The sequence below is a fragment of the Pteropus alecto genome, unplaced genomic scaffold (genome assembly GCF_000325575.1).
Source record: "Pteropus alecto unplaced genomic scaffold, ASM32557v1 scaffold86, whole genome shotgun sequence".
Classification (NCBI taxonomy): Eukaryota; Metazoa; Chordata; class Mammalia; order Chiroptera; family Pteropodidae; genus Pteropus; species Pteropus alecto.
Genome location: NW_006442109.1, coordinates 22,467,070 through 22,487,141, shown reverse-complemented (window position 1 = coordinate 22,487,141; position 20,072 = coordinate 22,467,070). Strand labels below are relative to the sequence as shown.

The 20,072-nt window shown below is 35.6% G+C and overlaps 1 pseudogene; it reads right to left on the bottom strand.

Moving 5' to 3' along the window:
* Positions 1-19,169: 19,169 nt before the first annotated feature.
* Positions 19,170-19,636, bottom strand: LOC102889432 (annotated as a pseudogene).
* Positions 19,637-20,072: the final 436 nt, after the last annotated feature.

The window sequence follows — 20,072 nt, the reverse complement described above, 5'->3', positions numbered from 1 at the left end:
CAGGAAACATTTGTGGCAAGCTATTAACATCCATGGAACATCAATTTAGGAAATGTTAGTCTAAATGTAGGAAAGCATCTGAGTACATTAAATTATTTTAAATGTCCTCTTGGGAACTTAAAGCTGTAGTAATTTACAATAATAATTTGCAATCTGATGGATCACTGAAGGCAAATAAATTGACCAGTATTTATCAAGTGGAAAATAAAGGCAGGTCTTATTTTTGCCTAACAATCATTCTTAGAATTCCTAGGAAAAATCGATCCTTTGCTACTCAGGAATGTTATAATCCTGGGTAATCATCTTTCAGTACTAGAAAGCACACTTGTTGTAATCAAGTTAAATGCTAATTCTATATTGGGCATGAAAAATGGACCTGATTCAGTGACAAATAAATATGAGAGTCATCACTTGCACATTTTTTAAAGTTACAAACTAAGCTTGTTACTTTTACAATAAAAATAAAGATAAAAATAGAATTTTAATAGAGGAAGATGAGGAGGAAAGGCATCATGGGAAGGATATGCCTGATGAGAAAAAGCATGAAGACTTTTCTGAAGGCCACACACTGGCGAGAGCCCTTTTACTTACTCTATATGAATCCCAAAATTTAATGTTACATCAATTGTGTTTATCCAATGATTACTTATTAGATCAATATCACCTTGAAGCTTTATGGTATATGCTGTATAGCAAAACTAACATTTGATAAATGCTATTCCAGTGGGGGAGGCAGGGAGCCAGAACTTGGCTTGTTATTCCCATGAGCTGATGTCATCGAATTTCAGGATATAAATCATATGATTATTTCCCCCACGGGTCTATTGTCATTGCTACCTATATTAGCTTATCAGAAAATTCTGAGTGAGCCATCTTTCCTGAGGGCTCTATGGGGCAGAGAAATGAGCAGAGTAGTAAGCATAGTCTCCCTCTGACAGAAAAACTCTTCCCCATAGTTGGTCCAGGGTGTTCCTCTGGTCTAACATTCCATGGGTTCCATTTGAGTCAATTGCACAAAGGAGGGGGCAAAAGAGAAAGAAGCCCAGGAACAGGCAAAAGAACCCAAACTGGGGGCACTGTTGCTCCATGTCCAACAAACATGATAAGTGCCCTCACGGCTGACCTGTTTGGAACTGAAAGCTGGATGGTAATGAAAAAGGCAATTAAAACAGGCAATGGTATGCACAAGACCTAAACATTTTACTTCAACCAGAGATATATAATGTAAACTTATTTATACCATGTTTGTAACTGTTTTCTATTTATTGGATTTGTTCTTTGTTTCTTTTGTCCTCTTTTTTTTCTGCCTTCTCTGCTATTGATTGAACATTCTGTATAATTCTATTTTATTTCTTCTCAGAACATATCGATTATATTTCTTTAAAAAAAATTTTAATGATTGACCTAGAGTTTTCAATATACATTTATAATTAATCTAAGTCCACCTTTAAATGACAATATTTCATTTCACATGTAGTGCAGGTATTTTGTCATAGAGTATGCCACTTCCTCCTGCCTGTCCATTATGACATCGCTGTCCTTATTTCACTGACCCATATGGTATAATCACCCAATGCATTGCTATTATTATGACTTAACAGTTATCTTTTGGATAAATTAAGAATAAGAAAAATAAGTAATTTGAATATACTTTTATTCCTTCTCTGATGCTTTTTCTTTTTTATGTAGATCTGAGTTTCCTGACAATATTAATCTCCTCCTTCCTAAAGAACTTCCTTTAATATTTCTTGCGGGATGGGTCTGTTGGCAATGAATTCTCTCAGTTTTGTTTTACTGAGAAAGCTTTATTTCTCTTTCACTTTAGAAATATAATTTCACTGGATATGGAATCTAGGTTGGTGGAGTTTTTTTTTCCTTTCATAACTTTAAGTACTTCACTCTCTTCTTGCATGGTTTCTGATAAGAAGTCTGTTTTATTTTTCTATCTTTGCTCCCCAAAGAGAAGAGTTCTTCCTTTGACTTCTTTCAATATTTTTCTCTTTGTCTCTATTTGAATATAATACATGTAAATAAGTCTTTTGGTACTCACCAGCTTGTTGTTCTCTGGGCTTCCGATTCTGTGGTTTGGTGCCTGCAATTAATTTTGGAAAATTCTTGGCCGTTATTACTTCAAATATTTCTTCTGCTGTCTCTCTGGTATTCCGGTTACATGTATGCTACACTTTTTGGACTTGGTCCACGGGTTTTAGATGTTCTTCTCTCACTTGGTTTGTTTGTTTGTTTTTCATTCTTTTTTTCTCTCTGCATTTCAGTTTGAGAAATTTCTGTTGCCATCTCTTCAACCTCATTGATACTCTCTTTAGCTGTGTCTAGTCTACTGATATGTCCATTAAAGGCATTCTTCTTTTCTGTTACAGTGTTTTGGACTGATAGCATTTCCTTTTTATTCTTTCTCTGAGGTTCCCTCTCTCTGCTTACACTATCCATCTGTTCTTATATGTTTTCTACTTTTACCATTGGAGTCTTTAACATATTAATCATAGTTATTTAAAATACCCTATCTGATCATTTCAAATCTGTGTCATATCTGAGTCTGGTTCTGATGCTTGCTTTGTTCCTTCAGATAGTGTTTTTCTTGCCTTTTACCACGAGATATAATTTTTTTGTTGGAAGCATACAGTATCGGGTGATAGGAACTGAGGTAAAGAAGCCTTTAATGTGAAGTGTTATGTTTATCTGGCTAGGATTTGGCTGTGTTTAAAGTTTGCTGTAGCTATAGGAGCCTATGGCTTCAAATTCTTCTAGTATCTTTGTTTACAACTCCCCTGCTGTCTTTAGGTTTCTTTAAGACCTTCTGTTCAGATAGAGTCTGAATCTTGCTGCTCTTTCAGCTGTAATCGACTGGAGCCCTACTGGTGTGGTGGCCAGATGACTCAATCTGTCTTTTAGCGGACCTATGTTCCTGGGCTAGAACCTTCCCCAATATTTGTTTTCTATCCCCCGCATTTCTCTTAGGTGAGACAGGAAGAATCGAGGGGGGCTGTCTTCAGAGAAATGCCCTTCTTCCAGGTGGGTTAAGGCTCTGGGAATGTTTTCCCCCTGGAGAGAAGGCCTTTGTGATGGAGAATGCTTGGTCATATTTCACAACAGTTGCTTTTGCATGCTTCCTGCCAGAACTTATAAGGGGTTCTTTCTCAGTTCGTCACTATGAAAATATGGTAAGGGTTCCTAGAGGTAAAGCCCAAGAAATATAGAATCTCCTTCTTCCAAGACTACGGCTCCAGGAAGTTTTCACTCAAGCTACCCCACAAACAGCCCCCAGCTAATTCATCAAAATGACCACTTAAGTGTACATATCAGTCATTGATCCCAGCAGTTCTTCTCCAAGGAAGCAGACCTCAGCTATGACTCTCCGGATTTGCCTATCTCTCTTGATTTCACGGTGGTGATTTGCCCTGCAACCTCAGTTTTCTAGTGAGTCTGAAAGATGATGCTAATTTTCAGTGTTCAGCTTTTTCTTGTCGGAAAGGCAGGAGTGACAGTCTCTAAGTTTTTTACAGTCAGAGCTAAAACTGGAAGTAGAAGCTGCATTTTAATAAGTACATCATAGATCTAACAGATTCCAACTGAAGAAATACCAGACTTTTTAAAGCATCCTTCAGCACTTTGAGAACAATTAACAAACTCTTGAGAAGTGGATAGAGATAACTCATCTTGGTTGCTCAGTAAAGCAAAACACCTGGGGAGCCTCGCTAAGAAGCTTGATCAATGCCTCTGAAACAAGTTGCTAAGGAATTCTGCAATTTAAACTTTCTACTCATTCAGAATTGTCTTTTCCACAATTTGTTTTTGTTTAGCAATGACTGTAGATTTAATTGAAAAGATGTATGCATATGATTATAGGTCTGCTGCAACTAATGCATCTGGACAAATACTCAAAGGGAATTCAGAGAAATAAAACATTTATTACTTTAGCAATTCTTTTTGTGGTTAAAAAAATAGACATATGTACAGCTGGTGGTAGAAATCACACACACACACACAGAAACACACATGTGCGTGCACATATGCACACACACACACATGCACACACACACACGGAAATTCAAGAGTTAGTTAAATTGTCAAGCCAAATAAAAGAATTATTAATATGACATCACCTTCATAAGAAATTCAGAGTCTTATTGTAGATGGCCTTCCAGTAAGTGCTGTGCAAATTTGATTTCATCTTTTTTCCACTAAGCCAATGATATGAAGAAAATTCTGACATATGCATATCCATTTCAATTTTGCTTATAATATAGGAAAAACATCAAATCGAACCACAAAAACAGGAAATTTTTTACATCATATTTAAATCTAGAAGCATATGTAGGTAAGAGAAAGTTCAGTTTTGAAAATCTAATATTAGAATAAGGGACACAGAAGAACTACTCAATCAATCTGCCTAGACTGTGCAAGAAAACAGGTGGAATTTTAACATTGATAAACAAAAGTAGATGTTCAAATGAAGAAAACTCCATGGTGGAAGCAGAGTCTTTCAGTGAATTTGACACACATTTCACATTTCCTGGGGTGTGTGAGAGAATATAGTTGAATGTTGAAAACATGCACTTGGCTCTACGCCCCAGGAGATGAAGCAACAGAGGAATCAAAAACAAACCAGGCCATTAACAAAAACCAGTGGATCCTTATGACAACTCAATGAGAATGTTAAGAAATTGTAAGATTTTTCTTTAAATTGAAAATAAAACGATGGTTGGTTTTGATTAAATATGGTTTTTAAATGCTCGTTTCCAAAAAAAGACAATGAGGCAGATATGTTAAAAGAGCCCATTTGGAAATGAGCAGGAAGCTTGCAATCACTGTTGGCAAGTACGCAATTGTATTCACACTCAGGAAATCAATCAGTAAACATTGATCTGCTAAAAACCTGATGCTAAGGAAAAGATTTTTTTTTAAAGAAAAAAAGCACCCTTTTATGAGTAGAAAAGGGGCAAGAGAATTTCTTTCTTTAGATATACCTTTAAAATTTACTTGAAATATATATCACTTCATTATTTTTTTCAGGCTACATGTGAAGTGATAGATGGAAATAGATATGGTTACAAGAGTGAAAAAGTTATGGCCATTAAAAATCAGATGAAATAGAAGCTAAATAACTGTTCTAAGAATGGAAAGTTTTGCTATCTTTAGGCCTAGGAGCCCTAATCAAACTAAGGAAAATGGGATGACTTGTTCTACTCAAGCTTAAGGAAAGAACCAAGTTACAAACAGGTCATAATTGTTAATAGATATGGGTTACTACAAAAGGTGTCTTTTAAAATAGCAACTATTGTTTGTTTTCATCTTCTAATTCCAACAGTACATGTTCATTTAAAAACCTTGAAAACTACAGAAAACCTCTTTCACAAAGAGGAAAGTTATATCATCTACAATGCCACCAACCACAGTTAACTACTACTCTACTTCTGTCCATTATTTTTTATGCAAATAGACCTGTATTGTTTATCAAAAAAGTCTCATAATAAACCTATTGTTTTTCTCTTAGTAATGGGTGGTGAATATATCCCATGGCAAGAAAATATTTTTCCATATCATATTTTAATGTCTGTGTAGTATTCCATTGTATATTCCATAATATATTTAATCAATATATGTGATTAAATATTTTTAGAAGCCAAATAGACTTTTCCCCAAATTTTGCAATTATAATTAGTTTTGTGATAGTGTGAACATACATCCTAGTATATATCTTCTAGATATGGAATTCCTGGGTCCAAAGGAAGTCTTCATATTTTCTTAATTATTTAAGAAAGAAATTTTTTAAATAAAGACTTAATAGAATCATATTAAGTTCATGCTCTTTTAACATATTACTTTTAATACTATAATATTTTTTATAACATTATAGTTTTTAGTAACAAAATGGTAGGTTATTCGCAACCAAGGAATGCTTAACTACTTTTCACATTATGGGGCTATTGTTCAAGAACCACCAAGTCGCAATTAAGACAAATATAAATCATTACCAATAACTGAGTCCTCTTATAATCTCTGTCTCCAGCATTCTACTCTCTGATTACCACATTCCCATATCTCTAACTGTCTCTCTTTTGCATCTCAACTCTGTTAGCTATTCAACTCTGCCAGGACATCCAACTTATTGACCCCATCACCTTTTAACTGTCCCTCAATCCTGTTGACTCTTATTTCATTTTTTACCCAACTTACACATCATGAAAAAATCATTATAACTTCTCTCTTACATTCACCCCAGTTCCCTTCCCTTTCTGTCCCTCTGTAAGTTTTCTTCCTGAAGAAAACTTTCCTGTGCTTGCCTGGCTAATCACAGCCCTGGCAAATCTAACTTTCCACATATTCCCCTCAGACCTGCATCCAAGCAGCTGAGTATGTACAGAGAAAATCCCTGCCATGTTGATATCTCTTAGCTTGAATTCCTGGCTACAGATCTTGAGTGGGCCCCCAATATTGTCTGGAACTCTTACATTTTTCTGTTCACTTAGATTTCACACTTTCACCTTTTTTCTCAAACCTACAACACTTTGCCCTCCTCCTTAATTCTTAATTGCTAACCTACATACCCGCCCCCCCGCCCCCACTAACTCTGTTATTTCCCTGTGTCTGTGGCCCTGGACACTGCCTTCCTTCCCATTTCACAGGTAGACAATCCAACTCCTGAATCGAAGGTTAATTTCCTTCTCTCTACTAGATCACTCCCATTAACAAATGTACTGTGATTTCTTCTACTTTTAAAAAACAAATTTAAAAAGTTATTTATCAATACCATTCTCCAGCCCAGTCTTCTGCAAAACTCCCAAAAAGAGCTATCTCTACTGGCTATCTCAATGCCCTCTTCTCTTATTTGTTCAATGCCACTACTTCCCTAAATAGCTCTTATCAAAATTGTCAACAATTTTAATGTTGTCAGATCCAATGCTTAATCCTCAATCATCCAACTTATCCTACTCAATCTCTAGCAGCATTTGATTTAGTTGATCTCTCACTCTTTCATGAAATACTTTCTTCGCTTGGCTCTGAACAAGATGTCACACTTTTGGGGTTTCCTTGTCCATCACTATCCACTTCTCAGTTGCTTTGGGCTGGCTCCACCTCATCTCTCCAACCTATTATCATTCTAGTGTCTCAGAGATCAATTCTGGGACCTCTTCTTCCCTGTATCTACATTCCTTCTTCAGATATCTCATTCCATTGCAGCTATATACTGAAAACTCTCCTGAAATATCTCCAGCTCTGTCTACTCACCTGAACTCTATATCCTATAAATTTATATTCAGACTATATCCATGTTTCTACTATGCTAATCCAATCCACATCACCCCTGGCATACTGCCATAGCCTCCTCTTTAGTCTGACTTCCATCTTTGCTCCCTTTATTATAGCCTTCATCCAGCAACTGGAGTGATTCTTCTAAAAATAAATCAGATTATATTACTCCTTTGATAAATGTTTTATAATATCTCACTTCCAATAAAAATAAAGGCCTTACCAGAGCCTAAAAGACCCTATAGAATCTTGCTCTGAGCTCTACCATTTCCCCCTCACTCACTTCACTTCACTTATACCATCCTCTTTACTATTTCTCAAAGAAGCCAAGTGCACTTTTACCTCAGGGCCTTTACAGCTGCTAGTCCTCAGCCTGGAAAGTGCTACCCTACAAATCCATGGGACTCTCTCTCTCATTTTCTTTTTCATGTCCTTGCTCAAATGTCATCTTATTATAAAAGCCTTCCCTGACCATCCTAGAAAAAATATATTGCACAATCACACACATATATAGCTGTCACTGCCTGTCTTCCAATATTACTTTTATTATCGTACTTATTACCACTAGTAAGATATATGGGTCAAATTTAAATTAATTGTCTATTGATGAGAATGAAACTGTATCCCCAAATTATTTTAAATAAATGAACAATCAAAATAACTAGGAATACTTATGCATCCCAACCATAAATGAGAGCTTAGAGAGTAAAGACAACTGTATCCGAGTGATTGTGATCTGAAGGGGAAGTTTTTTTTGGCCATCCACATAAGTTTTTTTTGCAGTTATAGTATATGAATGTGGAATCTTATGTCATGGACCATTAACCACAGGAAAAATTAAAATAAAGCTCAGGCCACAAAGAAGCAGAAAGCAATAATTCAGGGCTAGGAAAAGGATTAGACAATTAGTCACCACTTACTCTGCCAGAGTGGTTGAGAGCATAGGCTCAGGAGTGAGACAGATTGGGGTTTGAGACTTCACGGCCATGTACTAGTTCTACTACCTTGAGCAAAATAGTTACTCTCTGTGAGTCTGACTCTTCTGATCTGTAAAATGTGGCTAAAACTTTCCAGAGCTGTGATAAGAATGATATGACATAATGTTCTTAACACAGTCCCTGGCACATAATGAGCATTTAATATATTCTGGTTTTATTCATTTACTATTATTTTTATACATTATCATACTACTATTCAATTCACCAGTACATTTTATTAAGTAACACAGCAGTTGCACATACATGTCCTCCCAATAGAATGCTCTAAGGGGTAAGGGACTGTTTACTGGCTTTACTTACAAGATTTTTTACTCTCTGATTAGGTAGGTACACCCATTAAGAGGCTGGTTAATTCACACTTACTGAGGAGCACATAAAGACTTGTAGAGAATAACCAAACCAATACTTAGATGAAATCTCAATGCAATGAACTATACATACCATTTGGAATATGTTTTCTACAGTCTTCCTACTCTGCTGCACTAAGGAGCTGGTGACAAGCCTTTGCAGTGAGGCCAGGGGAGGAGTCTCTATGCTGATCTGGTCAGAGTTTCTCCCCTCTAGGTTCCATGATGCTCTTGCTCTGCATACTGGTTGATCTGTGCTGGGATATCTTTTACTTTGCTTCAGTTCTGTTACTAATCTTATTTCTAGCTATGTACATCTTCAAAGTCTTTTCTGAATCCTGAGTCTACTCATTAATCTCAGGAGTAGCTAAGTAATACAAAAGTCCAGAACAATCCTTTTCTCTCTTTATTCATTCAACAGATGTGTAAAAAAGCTACTATGTGACAGACTTCTGCCACAGTAATGGAAAGCAAGACAAGCACACTATCTGACCTCTCCTCTGGGAGCCAGAGTCAAATGAGGAACACAGATATTGAACACGAGTGTGTGTAATAGGAACTGTAAGGAGTGAATTACAGAGTTCTCTGCAATACACAGAAGTACCCCAAGCAGACTTAAAATACTAGGGCATTGAGGGAGTTACATGTAAGGTAACACTTTTCAAGCTTTTTGACTGTGACCCACACTAAGAAATACAATTTAGAGTGCAACACAACACAAACACATTCATACAAGACCAAAACAGACATTTCATGAAACGACACATATTTGTCTATTCTATTTTATCCTATTTCATACTTTTATATTCTATACTTTGTTTTCTTTTCTGGTAAATGCCTACTAGAGTAAGGACTGAGGGTAGTAGACACATATTCCAGGCAAAAACAAAAACAAATGCAACTCTAATGCATTCCTCTCACCCCTAATGTTGTGATTATGATCAATTGACAACGAGCTTCTGTTTCCATTTCCTTCTTGGGTGCCATCCTGTATTGCCAAGAGTAGGAAGTAAAAACTACATTTCCCAGACTCTCTTGCAGCTAAACTCACTGGGAATAAGCTATGCAAGTTAGCCGCAGTAGCATGATTGGGAAGTTGGGATTGAGTCAGATACCACCTTGCTCTAGATTTTAAGTGTGCCCAGCTAGAAGCAAGGTCTTAAAGACATGTGTCTCCAAGATATTGGCCAGGTGCAGTCACCAGCTGCTGAGAAGTCATTGCGCTCATGGTAACAGTAGCTTCCCTTGGATTGTGACTATGGCAGTATATTCTTAAACTTAATGATGACCTCTGATTCCTGCTCCCTTTTAGTAATTTTGAAAGCACATAGTTCCCTGTATTAAATCTCTTTCTCCTTAAAATGCTTCAGCTGTGTCTTGGGTCATATTTCCCAGAAGCAGACTCTGATATGAGGATTTATGTGCAAATGATTTATTAAGAAAGTGCTTCCCGGAGAAACCATTAAGGGGGTGGGGGAAGTAGGACTGAGAAAGGGAAGAAGCCAAGTGAGGGTACAGTTTTAGGCATAGTTTCAGCCTTATCCATATCCCACAGATGTGAAGGGTATATTACACCTCAGCGGTTGACCCAAGTTGAAGCAAGGGGACTGGACTTTCAAACCCTCACACAGTCTGCCACTAGCTATGGGCCACACTATGGAGGCACAGGGGATGCCCTGTTCTTGCAGACAATATGACTCTAGGAACCTAAGAGCAGTCTTCTGGAGAGGAGCAGGTAGTTAAGGGCAAAGGCCTACAGAAATCGGGAGAAAGACACAGAGAAATATTAAAAGGGATCCTCAGAGAAACAGGAAGGACTGGATCTCTACAGGGTGAGTTCTGTAACTTGTACCAAACCCCAACAGATACAATCAGCAACAAAGTTCACAAGTTGCTGGTTCCTTACACACATTGTCATGTAGGTTATAATTACCCTCACTAAAAATGCTTTCAAGTTGAACCTGCAATTAAAATAGTTTTGCTTCCAGAATTGCCATCATATATGTAATTGTTATTAAGCCAAGGCCTAGATTCAGGCCTTTAGATTTTAGGTTTTCTACCTCAGATATAGGATTTTGTTGAAATGTGTTAGCTTCCCCCACCCCATTTTCATAGGCATCTAGCAAGAAAAAAGAAATCAATAAAAAACTGACATTTGCAGTTGTTAAGGGATCTTGGCATCCTACCACATAGTGGAAGTAAGCAGCCATATTAACCTTAACTTCAATTTACCAAGCCAGTGCATCACTATGCCCTCTGGTGGTTTCCTCCATGAATGTGCAAAGAAGAAGGAAGAAGGAAGGAAGGAGGGAGGGAGGGAGGGAGGGAGGAGTGAATCTGAATAATTTTACTTCCTGATTATCTATTTCAGAGTCTAGTAAAGATTTACTGTTGTACAATACTTATGTCTCCCAAAGTACTTTTCCATCTTCAAAACATCAATTTGACAAGATTTGCCTCAGCCCATTAACAAATTGTTACTAATTCCCTTCTCTTCGTATATTTAATTTTAAAACCTAGCAAAACTGGATAAAGTATGTATATTTTTAAATGTCAGAGATAAAAAGAAGAAATTATATTATTGATAGTCTAAAGAACTGAAATTCTGTTTTATTTTCTGATGAAAATTTCACACCCAGTCTTTAGTTGACAAAGATGAGAACAGCAGCAAAAATATCAACTGAGATCATATATCAACATATATCAAGAATATAACTTGAATATAATGTAATAGTTTGAATTTTGGCATGGATATCTTGTTTATTATTGGTACTATTATTAGAAAGTGTTGCGGGGTTAGTGGTAGCTAGGCATCCTAGATCATTAATGCCTAGCTGTTCTTATTTCAAACCACGGCTTCTTAGTTGACTTTCTTCAAAGGATAGTGTAGGTGACAGAACCCACGTACAAGTCTATACGTGACTATTATACTTATTTCTACTTGGTGACAACATTTCTTTCTTTCTCCAAATGATAAAAATCATGTTTCTTATATTCCTGTGGACTAAAGATGAGTGGGGGTAGGGGTGGGAACAGCATGGTGTCTTTTGATTAATACAATCCTGAGTCTTTGCTCTCTGTGTAAAAGCCCACTCAGAGAAAAAGAACCTCCTCTCACCTTTCTTCTTTAACTGAACTAAAACATTAAGGCAACATTATCGACCAAGACTGAGGCTACCCAGGACTTCGTTTCTCTTTCTGCTCAATCTTGGCAATTCCATGAGCACTTCTTGTGCTCATTTCCCATTATCTCCTGTTTTATAATTCTTTTCTATAATATTATGTTAACTACTCAAAGTGTTACTGAAACCCAACCTGTAAAAATTCTCACATTTTCACTAATCCATAAGGCTAATATGCTTTTGATTTGAAAATCAAGGAGTTTATTTTCAGAAAGTAATACTATCCCAGGCCATAAATAAATGAATAAATAAACAAAGTAAAAATGAAGAAAAATTTTAAAACCTCCAGTTCTTGAACTTGTAAGGACCATATTCTCTAACCATAGTGCCATAAAATTGGAAATTTATAACTAAAGGGTAAGTGGAAAAAGTCAAAGACACTTAAAAACTAAAAATTCATTTCTATATTATTTTTTAGTGAAACAAGAAATAAAAGTGGTTACAATTACCAATTTAGATATAACAAGATGCAATAAGGATGACAATGTTATAATTTGTAATGTGAGATTCTGCCAAAACTGAACTGAGAGAAAAATTCGGTCTTACTGAATTGTTTAACTTAAAAAAAAAAACACGCAAAGTAACCGAATAACCCAAAAATCTTGAGGGGTGGGGGGCAACAAAATAAATCCCAGGAAGGTATGAAAAAGATTTAAAAAATCTATTAATATAATTTATCATATCAATCAAAAGGAAAATATATTTTATCATCTTAATTAAATACTAAAAATGTGTTTGGCAAATTATCATTCAATTACTAGCAAAATAGGAACCAAAGGAATTTATATAATGTGGTCTTAAAAATTTTTCTGAACAGCAATATCTGAACAACATTCTTAATATGTAGAGCACTGGTTGGGTAAGATTATAGTTGTGTTAAAAAAAAAAAGAGATGTAAGGTTTATGGTTCACCATTAAATATGTTTAGGAAATGAGAAGCATATTTAAACAAATTTAAACAAGTGTATTTATGACAGGTATTTAGGGCCTTTAATATACTAATATTTGTTTCCAAAACATGTTTGACTATTAAACTCTTTATTAAAGAACATCAAAAGGGACTTTGAGAAACACTGCTACAAAGACATTCTCTTTTCAATCAACTATAAGGCAAGAATGAATCCTGTTACCACTATCATTTAAAAATCATTCCAGAAGTACTAGTCAATACAATCAGAGATGCTAACAAAACAAGGAATATATACTTTGAAATGAAAAAGTCACAATCATTATTATTAATTACTGCCAATGATTGCCTATCTGAAAGAGCAAGAAAAATGACTGGAAGCCTATTAAAACTAATAAAAAAATGAGCCTTTACTAATTAATACATAAAAATCAATAGGTGCTTTATATTCCAATATTAGTCCATTAGAAATTCCACTATAGAACAACAAAAAATACAAAATATATAGAAATAAACTTAAGGAACATATAGTATCTACATAAGGAAAACAGAAGCAATACAACAAGAAAATTTTTCTGAAAAACTTAAAAAATTAAAAAGACAGGTGAAAATTTTAACACTGCAAAAAAGTCAATTTTACCGAAATTAATCATAAATTCCACAGAATTTCAATGCCATCTAAAAAATTTAACCAAATTATTAAGATTTTTATCTGGAAAAAATCTAAAATAATAGCCAGGCACCAAAGGTAGAAACGATAAAACAAAAGAACATGTTTATATGTCAAAATATAAAGCTACCATAAATATTTAAAAGGTACACAACAAATTGAGGAAAACATTTACAATGTGTATAACACAAGGGTAATATCTGAGATGTAAAAAAAAGTACAAATAAAATAATTCAAACCTTCATCTTAGATAATTTTAAGAAATCCAGTCTCTTATTTGATATTTCTGGAATTTTTAGAAAAGACTCCCTCTTCTGTGTGGTTACCTACTAACTTCACTGTAAACTCTCACTTGTGTTTTCTCCCAGATGGCTTCTCCCATTCCATAACAACCATCTGATGTCCACATGTTTACAGAAAATTCCATCTCTTACATATATGATCTCCTCTCTCAGCCCCACCCGCCCCAGCCTAAAAATCTGTAGGCCTCAACAATTTCCAGAAGAACTTTTCCCCTACACAGAACTATTAAGGAAAACAGTGCGACATGGGTATCATTGCTCTAAATCCCATCTCCTCTGGAATTATGCACCAGTGTGAGCTGAAGAAACGCTTCTTCCTCCTCATTCCTCCTGAAGCCCTCCAGTCTCAACTCACACAGAGACATACCTCTCCCAAAAAGAAACAATTTCCATAGAGTCCAATCAAAAAATGCCATCCATGCATATATAAATATATATAACAAAAACGCAAATTAAAAATATAGTATGATAGTCTTTGTTATACAGTTGGCAAATATTAAATATAACATCCAGATTTTAGAAGGATGTGAGGTAATGGGTGCCCTGATGCAATAATAGGGAGAACATTAAGTAGTTCTATTCTAGAGGGCCAATAGGCATCAGGCATCAAAATGCATAAAAATATGAACACCTTTTGACTCAGAAAATTTATTCCTAGGAATTTATTCCAAATAAATAGTTGGACAAATGTCTATGGATCAGGAAAATTTGTTACAATATTGTTTATAATAGAAATAAAATACATGCATGTATAATGGAATATTATATAGCCATTAAATATCATGATTTAACTCCACATTAACTGGCTAAATATCAGAATCATCAGGGGAGGTTTCCAAAAATATGTATTCCTGGACTTCATCTCCTGAGTCTAATTCAGGAGGTCTGACATGTGCCTAGGAATTGGAATTTTTTTCAAAACTTTCTAGGTGATGCAGACACAGAAGAATTCCCCTATCAGATACAAAAAATTATTTTTAAGTTATTTGAATTACGATAGTGTTTTATATTGGTACCAGAACTATAGACACTAATGGAACAAAATAAATTGTTGAGAAACACTTAAGAAATTACTATGGGAACCAAGTGTGATTTTATACCTTTGGAGAAAGTATGAATTATTCAATATAAAGCATTATGACCACCACCTGGCTACTTGGAAATATGTTAGACTGACAGAACATTTCCAAGAACTAAAAATTAAATGCAAAAATAAAAACTTAAGACTGCTGAAGGACACACACACAGTTACATACAAAAATAGTTATGCTCCTGGAGAAAGATCCCTGCTCAGGACCTTTCCCTAATGAAAAATTCTTCCTTTGTACATCTTAATTCTCAGAGAATCTATATTCATAATATTTAAACTATGAAATAAAATGTTCAAAATATTATACAATTTCTTCATCTGTTCCCTTAAGAATATCCAAATAACCTCCAAAATTTATTTTTGAGTCAAATGAAAGTGGTCAAACTTCCTTGGGTTACAGGGTTAGAAAAGCATCCTTTTTCCAACTTAAAGTATTCCTACCTGAAACATCACCACACTAGGTAATAATTTATAGCAGATGGATATAGTAATATATCCTGCTGATTTACTTACTTTCCTTGCATCTTCTGAGGGAAAGCAAGCTGATTAATTCAAAAGTAAGTCTATCTGTTCCATATACCTTCTTGTATTTCTTCAATCATCACAAAGCAGAAAATACCTGAAAAATAAAAGAAAATACCTGAAATAAACACTGCTTAGTGGTAAAAATGTAAAGATGACTTCAAATATTACACTGATGAAGGAATACCTTTCAAGTTCCAAGAATGAAAGCTGCTCTTGGTGCCCTGAATAAATGGTGTCTTATCCAGGAAACAGATCTTTCATATATGGATACAAAAGCAACCAGTACAGTCAGTCACCTCAATCCTTCTAAGGCACAGTAGGAAAGAAAAAAGGAGAAACCCTAGCCAAACAGGAACCCAAATTGTCACATTAACCAGCACTTCATATAGAGTAGGGCATGTGCTCACGGCAGATGTGGCAGTGGAATTGGTTGACAGTCTGTGGTTCTCCAAGGAAAATAACTCCCTCCAAGTCTGTCAAGGATGTTAAATGGGTTAAAAGATATAAAATACTTAAAACGTTCCTGATATGTACATAGAAAATGCTACACACATATTAGCATTGGCAGGTAAAAGGAAGTATCATGGACCAGATTCATGTCTTGTGGCCTCCTCTATCTATTGGACCAGCTAGGTATAACCTTGAACCTTCTCAGGAGTAGCCAGGATTCTGCAGTATTTACAGATGGAATACTATAATATCAGGAATTTGCTTTAAAATGCTCCAGAAAATAAAAGTGTGTATCGGGGAGGAAAAATAGATAAAACAACCTACCATATATAGTTACACACTAATCATACTTTAATATTTCAAACATATTCAAAGTCAAACTTGTGTAATATAACCTAGTTGCATCAGCTTTATATTTACAAACCAGGGGCCTCATTTAGTGGACAGGGTGATTACTAATTTCTCTCGGTGAAATTCCAGGCCCCAAAAGGAGATGGTCTGGGGTCCCCTCACCAAAACATAGCTTAGAACATGTAGTAAAGTTTGGCTTTGTCACTTTATTCCAGGCTTGATATAGGATTTTTCATATAGTGGGAGGTCTTTACAGATGTACAGCCAGCTAACGATCCAAGAAAACTCTGATCTTATTCTCCGCAAACCCATCTAGAGTATCTTTCAATTCCAATGAGTAAGCAATCTCTCTTAGCCTACTTTAAGAGGCAAACCTAATCACTGCAGCCTGTTTCCTATCAGACAAGACATTGATAAGAATATTTGAAATTTGAGGATTTATCCCTGTTTTCTCCACATAGTACATTTTCCTACGTTGCTAACCCACAAGTCATGAACCCACCTAATGGAGTTTTTGAGATTATTAAGGCCAAGTCATTACTATTATGAAAATTCCATGAGTTTCATTTTCTCAGTCAGTGGCTATTAAGTGGAAAATATGCTAAGACCCAAAGTCCCCAAATTACTATCTTTATTTCCCTTTCACTCTAATTTTAACCAGAGGTCATTCTCATTAAAAAGCCTCTGGGGTCTTTGATAAATGTAAGTTTTATACTCACTGAGAGATCCTTGGCCCTTTCCTGTGGCTGCACTCATGCCAGTCATCCAGCTGCTATCAATTAACATTCCATCAATCTCCCTGTCAGTTTGGGTTAGGCTTGATTGAGTCAGGTACAGTCTACTTGGCAACATTTTTATCTCACAATATGCTCACCATAGTAGAGCTAGAATCTTTAATGAAGTTTCATTCAAAAGCAAAAACATTTATTGAGTAGTTATTATGTGAAGGGCACTACAAATTTGATGTCATTTCAATGACATGGACTCATTGTTCTAATCAGTAATGGCTAAACTAATTTTCTAAAATGAGATTATTAAACTGTTATTCTGTATTAGACCAAAATTAATTTTTGGCCTTTGTAGGAAAACTACATGAATGATAGAAAGAAAAAGGAAAGGAATGAAAGGGAAAGAAATAAAAAGAACATAAGAATAAAGAAACAAGAAAGTGAAAAGAAGAGATCGAGGACAAGTGAAAAGAAAAATAAAATGAGAAAATGAAAAAATGGAATAAAAAAGCATTTTTAAAAAATAAGAAAGGCAACAGAGAAGAAAGAGAGGGAGAGAGAGAGAAAAAAGTAAAAGGAAAGAAATCAGGAATGAAAGGAAGCAAAGTATTTCTATTTCCTTTAGTATGGTGAACTAAATAGCCAGAAATTTAAAATATCAGCTAAGATATATAGATAGAGATATAGATGATAGATATAGATATATAGATATACAATATATATAAGTATATATATATAGCCTACAAGTCATTAAATAAATAAGTTAATATGGCAAAAAAGAAAAATCCTCAGTGGCCCCAAATCACATGAAAGCATGAATTGAGAGGGTGAGCCAGCACTGAAGCCAAAGACTATACTAAAAATATCTGTCAATTCCTGGTGGCATATGGAAAAAGGGGCATAGGAGGAAAAGCACAGGGCCCATGCAAGGAGAGTCAGATCCGAGATTCTCACATAAAGAAAGGTTCCTGCAAGGTAACACTCTTAGTGGGCAAAATAGAAAACAAAGAAACAAAAGCCCATAGAGGGAAATTATAAAGAAACTTGTCTATCTCAGACTTGTCTCAGATAGAAGAAATAAAACTTCTCTCCTGAAATTTCAAAAAGCATAGTATGTAGTTAAACTTCTAGTGGGTGCAAAAAACTATCTGTTTAATTCAAAAGGTTCTTAGGTTGGAAAGGCCCCCAGGCATGCTGCAGAAGCAAATACAGTTCTTTGCAGAGAAGCACACCTTAATTAAACCCAGGATTTACTGAATTCCTAAGAATAAAGTTCCAAGGCACTTGAGTTCTCATTAAAAAACATCACCAAACTTGAAGAATAGACTTCAGAATTGAATTGTATCTACAAAGACTGGATACGTTATAATAGTCAAAAACTAGATAAAAGAATTGTGTTAAATATGCATTAAACGTAAGGGCTATCAAAAAGAAATTACCTCTTCTTGGGTTCTAATCCTTGTCCTAAACACTGGCCAGTAGCCATTCTAAATAAGAAACTTCTTCATAGAATCCAAGGGAGGAGGAACTCCAGAGTTGTCTGCTCCAACCATAAGCCTAATAATAAGCATCTGCACAGCATTCTTGTAAAGACTTAATCTAGCTTCTGTTTAAATTCATGATGGATGGAGAGCTGTGGTGGTTCCTGAGCAGCCCTACTACGTCCAGCCCCTGCCAGCCTTTAACCAGGTGGCATGCCTGCAAATGAGTCATTCTTTCACAGCAGCAACTCAACTGGACCTCTGAGATAACTAGTCATTATCTGAGAGTCTCTGTATGGTGTCACAGGATGGATCTGGTGATGAAATAAGAAATTCTACCTGGAACCCAAATGTTATATCCAGGTGATAGGGCTTACTAAAAGTAGTTTTATAACCGTGCAAGGCAATTATGTGGAGTTTCAGGACAATGTGGTTAGGCTTTGTATGTCCCACTCAGAGCTTCTTGCAAACTGGAAGTACCTCAGCTTGGACTAGCAGAATATACACACATCTTTCTTTAAGAGTTTTAAAAACTTTAATGAAAAACACATATAATGAAAAAAAAAAAAAACACCCCAGCATAATCCTATCTTCTTTTCCTACTCCCCATTCTTGTCCTCCAGGGACAAAAACTTTCAATTTCTTTAGCTGTGTCTTCTAGAATTTACCTCAGATTTCTTAATAATGTGTTCATGTTAATTTTCTTTTTAGCTTTATATTTTATCTATTTATTTCCAACTAAGAAAATAAAAATTTAACTCTTACATACTTTGCCAGCCTCTACATATATATATACTTTCCTCCCTGATAATCTTTTCTTTTCTTACAGCTAAAATTTTTATATTAAGAATTAGCCCGCTGGACTCAGTTTAGATGATCCCAATTTTGTTGGCAACATCCAAAGCATCATAGTCGGGAGCCAGTTGAACATATGCCTTTATCTCTCCATCAAGCTTGATCAGGGTCTTGACCTTGGCCATGTCAGTGTCATAGAGCTTCTTCATAGGCCCTCTGATCTGGTGCTTGTTGGCCTTGATATCCACAATGAACACAAGCTGTCCTCTATCTTCTTCAAGGCTGACTCGGGTAGTCAGGGGGAACTTGATGATGGCATAGTGGTCAATCTTGTTTCTCCTAGAAATGCTCTTCCAAGGATATCTGGGCTGCCTTCAGAGCCACGGTGCCTTGGGCAAATGGAAGGTGGGTGACGTGTATATCTTTTTTGTGTGGCTGCGGATGCCTTTCAGCACTGCTTTTTTGCCTTCAAAGCCTTTGCTTTGGCTTCGGCTTCGGCTTTAGGAGGGGCGGGGGCTTCCTTCTTCACTTTCAGCACCATCTTCATGAAAAAGCCCTGATAATAGCGCTATTTAGTCTTTTGCTTAAATTGGTATAAAGTATTTACATTATTATAATAAAATAAATATTACTCAGAAATGAGCCTAAAGTATAAAATGGTAAGGTTTCTTTCCATGTGCAACTTTTTGTTTTCTCTAAAGGAAATACTGCCTTTTTTTATTTCCTCAATTTTTTTATATACTTACCTCTCACTACTTTATCCACAATTCAACAGAATCTAAAAATATTCTCTCAAGTTCAAACTCATCAGGTATTCTAGTATGTTTTATTTTCCTTTGAGAACTCACTCTCTTGGGTATCTCCATCCTTTGCCATTATTCTAGACTGACTGCACTCTAGGCTCGCTATACCATTTCCCTTCACAACCACCTTGGGAATTTCTTCCTTTTCCACTGTGTTACATTGGATCCTTGTTC